Below are 6,000 nucleotides of genomic sequence, written 5' to 3'. Positions count from 1 at the left end.
AGTTGCATCTGCTGTGCGGACAGCTGGAATCCATTTCATGAAAAGCAAGCTGCAGGCTTTGTTATCATCTTTATAGGGAGGTTGGGATGTGGCTAACCTCCTGTTTCTACACTTCTGATATTCTCCCCTAACAGAGCTGAGCACAGAGATGAGCTAGGTTCCCCAAGGCCTACTTTGTAAGAAGTGGAATTAAACTTTAATTCAGATTATGTTACCTTTTACCATTCCCTTCAGCCAGACCAGAAGGAAGTTCGGCTAAAAATCCCGCTTCTCCAAGATACATGGAAGTAGAGTTATGGAAAGCCTACAGAGCGCTGTGTTTCATGCTTCGCTTGCATGCAGACTGTTGGTGCTTCTGTGGATCTTGATGCAATAAGTAAACACCTCAGCCTACAGAGTTTGAAATGAGGGATGCCAGCGCTGAAGTGGAGGAAATCATAACTTGAACGGAGACGGTGATCCACATTGCACATTTGCAGCTGTGGTCATATTTTTTCACCAGTAATAATCACGATTACTAACTTACCGACATGTACTCCTATTTAACATAGTCATTTAGAACATAGTACCCTTGGGCCTGGTCTGGAGGCTCCAGCTGGTGCAAAATGCACCAGCATATAACTCCAGGGTTCAAAAATTTGCACTGGCTGCCTGTACGTTACCGGACCCACTTCAAGGTTCTTGTATTAATTTACCCACCCCTTAACAACCTGGGCCCAGGATACCTCAGGGAATGCCTGACCCCTTCGATCTCTGCCCTATCACTGAGGACTTCAGGGGAGCCACTGTTAGTGGTCCCAATTGGCTCGGATGCATGGATCATATCCCCCAGGAGTTGTGCATTCAGCATTGTGGGTCCAGTTTTATGGGACTCCCTTCCAGTTGAGGTCAGACAGGCCCCCTCCCTACTGAACTTCTGGCACCTACTGAAGACTTTTTTATACCAGTAGGCATTTTAACTGAAGTCTGATTTTATCATTTTAATTCATATTTATTTACATTGTACTGAGTCTCCTGTATACTGCTGAGAGACAACTATAATTAAGCAGTATATAAATAAATAAATAAACAAACAAACAGATTAGGTAACAACAGTGTGTCAGCTACTGTATAGATAGAAAAGCAAGGGCGGGGAAGTTTTGTTCTTCCTCGGCACTCTCCATCTCTCTCTCTTAATCTGAATATCATTTTTATCAGCGCTTTCTACCTATATTGTATTTTTGTAAACGTTCACTGGTAGCATGACGCTTGCGGGTGAGGCCTGTGCACTGAAGCCTGGAGCAGTAAAAGGCCCATGTGGCCTCACGAAGTAGGTGGGAGGCCGGCAAGGGGAGGGAGGTCTGGTGACCCCTAGGATGGTGGGGGAGGGAGAAGGGGGAAGGGAGTTCTGCCACCCTCTGGGGTGGTGGGGGAAGAAGGGGAGGGGAGTTGCAGCAACCCCTTGGGTGGGGGGGAGAAGGGGGAGTTCTGGTAACTCTTGTGGGGGGGAGAAGGGGGAAGGGAGTTCTGGTGACCCCTGGGGTGGTGGAGGGGCGAAGGGGAGTTCTGGCAACCCCTAGAGTACAGGGGAGAAGGGGGAGGGGAGCTCTGGTGAGACCTGAGGGGAACAAGGGGAGAGCTATGATGAACTGTGCATGTGGGACGTTGGCTTTGGTGACCCAGGGGGAAGGGGGTGTTGGTGATGGTAGGCAAGGTTGGTGAGCGAAGCAAGCAGGGGTGGAGCCCCTAGTAAGAACATAAGTACATAAGAAGAGCCATGCTGAATTAGGCCAGTGGTCCATCTAGTCCAGCATCCTGTTTGCACAGGGGCCAACCACACTTCAGATGAATATACAGTTTTTGCTTTGGGTTCCAGTCCGACCATTCCTAAATCTCTAGGCTAGGGATGGGGAACCCATGGCCCTCTGGAAGTCATTGGGCTCTGAACCCCATCAGCACCCAGCGATCATCCACAATCTTGAGAAATCAGTCTTTTAGTGTGGCAGCACCGGCACTTTGGAACTCCCTGCCTATTGACATCAGACAGGCACCTTCACTGTCTTCTTTTCAGTGCATGCTTAAAACATTTTTGTTTAGGCAAGCCTATCCAGAACTGTAGAATGACAGCATGTGTTTTAATCCTTTTGTTTATTGTCAACTTTAATAATCTTTTGGATGTTTTTAAATACCCATTTTTTAAAGGGTCTTTTGTTGATAATTTTAATGGTTTGTTTTTTGGGGTAAACCACCAGTGGGGAGGAACGTTTTTATTATATATCAAGCTGTCTACAAATGTTATGAAATAAATAAATAAGCATGAAGCCCACCCCATCTATATTCTGAATTGGCAAAGTCCCAACAGGACTATTCAATGAAATAATTCTGAATATCTAGGGGGAGTGTTCGTCATACTCAGAATTATAACTCAGGTCTTCTAACTTATAATGTAATTCAATTGATTTCAATGGGTCTGGTCTGAGTATGACTAACATTAGCTCTCATCTGTAGTTAAGGTTGGAGTCAGAATTCTGGACAGAATGACGCATAGTTTTGGAAGATAAGAACAGAATCTTGATGTGAAGGACTTAAAGCGGAGGACTTCAGTCAGCCTAGCAACAGGAGACAAAGAATGGATTTATTTGGTCATTATTGTCTGAACTTGTGTAGACATAACTTCCCAGCAATGGTGTTTGGATTTGTCAGTTTTGGGTCTCTCTCATTTTTCCAATCCTAAACTCACTTCTCCAGAGTTCTACAGTAATTTTGTTTTAAAAAAAAACCTTATGAAAATTCTCCAGCATTTTAGTATGAATTTCTCCTAATAAATACATGTTTGTAGGCAGTTTTGAGTAATGTACACATTTTTGCAAGCCATTTCTCATATCATGCGACGTTTGTGTTATTTTCACTCATGCGTTCATTGTAATGCACACTTTCCCCTAACGTGCGCCTTTTTAAAAACACTGTTTGGTTGGCAAACTGCATTGTGAAATTTGAACAAGTGTGAATTTTGAAGGACGGCTGCGTTTTACTTCTCATATTGTTTCAGAAAGTGCAGATTTGATAGCTTCAGCTTGACATGTGCACTGAATCAAATTTCTCGGCCTTCCCTATTTGTGACCTGATTTTTTTTGTGGTGCTTCTCTCCCTCCACCTGCAAAAGAGGGTACAAATTTGCTTATGACATAAACTGTATGTAAATTTGTGTCATCTTTTGTGAGTGCAGCAGGGGGCCCAATCCACATACAGTGTACCGGGCCCAGAAAATCCTGTTGGCAGCCCTTCAAACAGAGAGAAAGAGAAGCATGTTGACATTGCACATTCAAAAACCTGCATGGAGACTTCATATCTCTCCACATCAATCTTTCTTCTAAGAATGCCCCCCACCAACCTTGTTAGGCACAGAAGAACATTTCCAAGACAAACTCAATAGTTTCAAAAGGTGTCAGCGGAAAATAGAGGGAAATGGGCTGGATAAATAGCGCACTCTACAAACAAGAGCACTGTTTGTATTTGGACATTTACCGGGGTCAACCATTTTGGGCAAGGACCCATGGGACTGAAAGATGGTGGCACTTGAAAAAGAATGTACCCATTCACCACCAAGGCACCATGCAGGCAAAATGTGACTTAAGTGCCAAAGAGAGGCAGACAGCATCTTGCTGGACTGGGAAGATCTGTTCAACAAAGAGAGCTGTGTGTCCAAAGAATGAACACAAAAATGAAGGAGATTCATGACTGGAGCTCCCATCACTTTACAGTTTTTGTTTAAACAAAAAAAAGGAAGGGGGTGAGAGAAGGACTGCAACAGCGTGTGTGTGTGATGTTAATTCTTTTTCCCACCTGAATTTCCTGAGGAAAATCACACACAAAGATCACTATTTGGCTCATGCGGGACTTACATGTAGCTACAGGTTTCCAGTAATGGCTCACATAGCCAGTGTGGTGCAGTGGTTAGAGTGTCAAACTGGGACCTGGGAGACCAGGGTTCAAATCCCTGCTCAGCCATGAAGCTCACTGGGTGACCTTGGGCCACTCACTATCTCTCAGCCTAACCTACCTCACAGGGTTGTTGTGAGGATAAAATCAGGAGGTGGAGAACCATGTTTGTACACCACCTGGAGCTCCTTGGGTATATATGGAATAGCGACCACAACCACAACATTGCAGAGTCGGGAGGGAAGTTATTTTGATCATGAAAATGGTGTGTGTGTGTGTGAGGGGTAGGCTGTCCTTCCCCCAGGGCTGCTGCGACGCCAATTTTAAAGAGCCCCCCTACCCTGGCTGCTTCTTACAAAAGTGTAAAAGCACAGGAGGAGACCTGATCCATCTGGGGTGGCCCTCAAGCATGTCAAGTGGCAGTAACATCAATATGTTACATCAGATGGCAAGTGGCAGTTACATTAATAAATACAACAGCAACAGGTGCATGACTGGAAAGTGGATGGATGTTTGCATATTTTTAGATATTCACAATTATTTACCTGGGATCCTCAGCATTCACAGGCAAATATCAGCATTCGCAACATTTTGGACATTCCTTGTAGTACACATGTTGCAAATACATTGGGGACAGGAGTGTTTGCATCTGGAGATCCTGTGGCATTCTAAGCGCATGGGATAAAAATAGAATTGATAGGTACATATACAAAGAATTATGAGATAAATAAAAAGGAATCAGGCTTAGCTTATGTTACACACAGTGAACCACAGTGGCCACATCTGCACCACACATTTAAAGCACTTTTATATCACTTTAAAAAGTCATGGCTTCTTGCAAAGAATAGTGGGAACTGTAGTTTGTTGAGGGCACTGACAGCTGCTATGAGACCTCTATTCCCCTCATAGAGCTACAATTCTCAGAGTAGTTTAACAACCAGTCCTTCTTCCCAGTGAATTCTTGATTGATTCATACCTAGGGATGGGTTCATGTTGGTTCTCTCGTTTTTCCAATCCTAAATTCACTTCTTCACATTTCTGCAGTAATTTGGTTTTTTTTTAAAAAAAAATCATGAAAATTCTCCAGCATTTTAGTTTGAATTTCTCCTAATAAACACATTTCTGCAAGCTGTCCATCCTAAGATAATGCATTTTTGTATGTTATCTTCACTAATATAATCATTTTTATGCACATTTTCCCCTGAGGTATGCATTTTTGTCAACATGGTTTGGCTGGAGTATAGGAGGCTGGGCCCAATGTCCTGTAGGACCCTGCAGAGTTGCGCTGCGGAACGGAGAGTATTGAGCGAGCTTAGTGTGTGTGTGTTTGAATCTTTGCTAAGGTTCTACCTTCCCTGCAAATTAGTCAGACAGAGACTTTAAGCTTTAAAATAAGAAATAACTACTTTATTCTGGAAGTACATGCTTGATAGGAAAGAGTTCTATACCTAACTAACTAGCTATGTTGGAGCAGCAGACTCTGATCCCAGGGTCTGCCCTCATGCTGGACGAGAGGAGAGACAAAGAAAAGATGTCTGCTCCCCTCTTGAGAAAGAAGAAAAAAAACTGGGAAGGTGGGAAGGAACTGGGATCAACATTCCTTGCATATCAGTCTAGCAGGAAGGGAAGAGACAGCAGGAGATCAAAGGACAGGTATAGCCTAGCAACCAAGAGGTCTCATCTCTAGCTACCCTTTTTAACCCCATGCAGCCTCAACCCACAAGCTGGAGTTGAACCTCATACATTCCAACATGGAGAAGTGCGTATTTTGAAGGACGGCTGTGTTTCAGTTGTCTTATCGTTTCTGAAAGTGCAGACTTGATAGATTGGGCTTTAAATGTGAACTGAATCAAGCCATATGCGCTCCAGATCAGGTCTGTGCTGGCTGGGACTGATGGGAGATGTAGTCCAAAACATCTGGACAGCACCTGGTTGGGGAAGGCCTATTCACACCCGCTTTTAAAAAAAAAAGTCCTGCATGTAATGGTGCGGTGGCATCCATCACTGGGAAAGTCGTTGACTGTTCTGCAACCATCGCTTTGAGGTTTGCAATCAAATTCAGAGTAGGAGTATTCCCCTCCC

The sequence above is a fragment of the Rhineura floridana genome, chromosome 14 (assembly GCF_030035675.1).
Source record: "Rhineura floridana isolate rRhiFlo1 chromosome 14, rRhiFlo1.hap2, whole genome shotgun sequence".
In the NCBI taxonomy this organism is placed as follows: domain Eukaryota; kingdom Metazoa; phylum Chordata; class Lepidosauria; order Squamata; family Rhineuridae; genus Rhineura; species Rhineura floridana.
The sequence above is the reverse complement of the archived record's forward strand: the minus strand, read 5'-3'. Positions refer to the sequence as shown.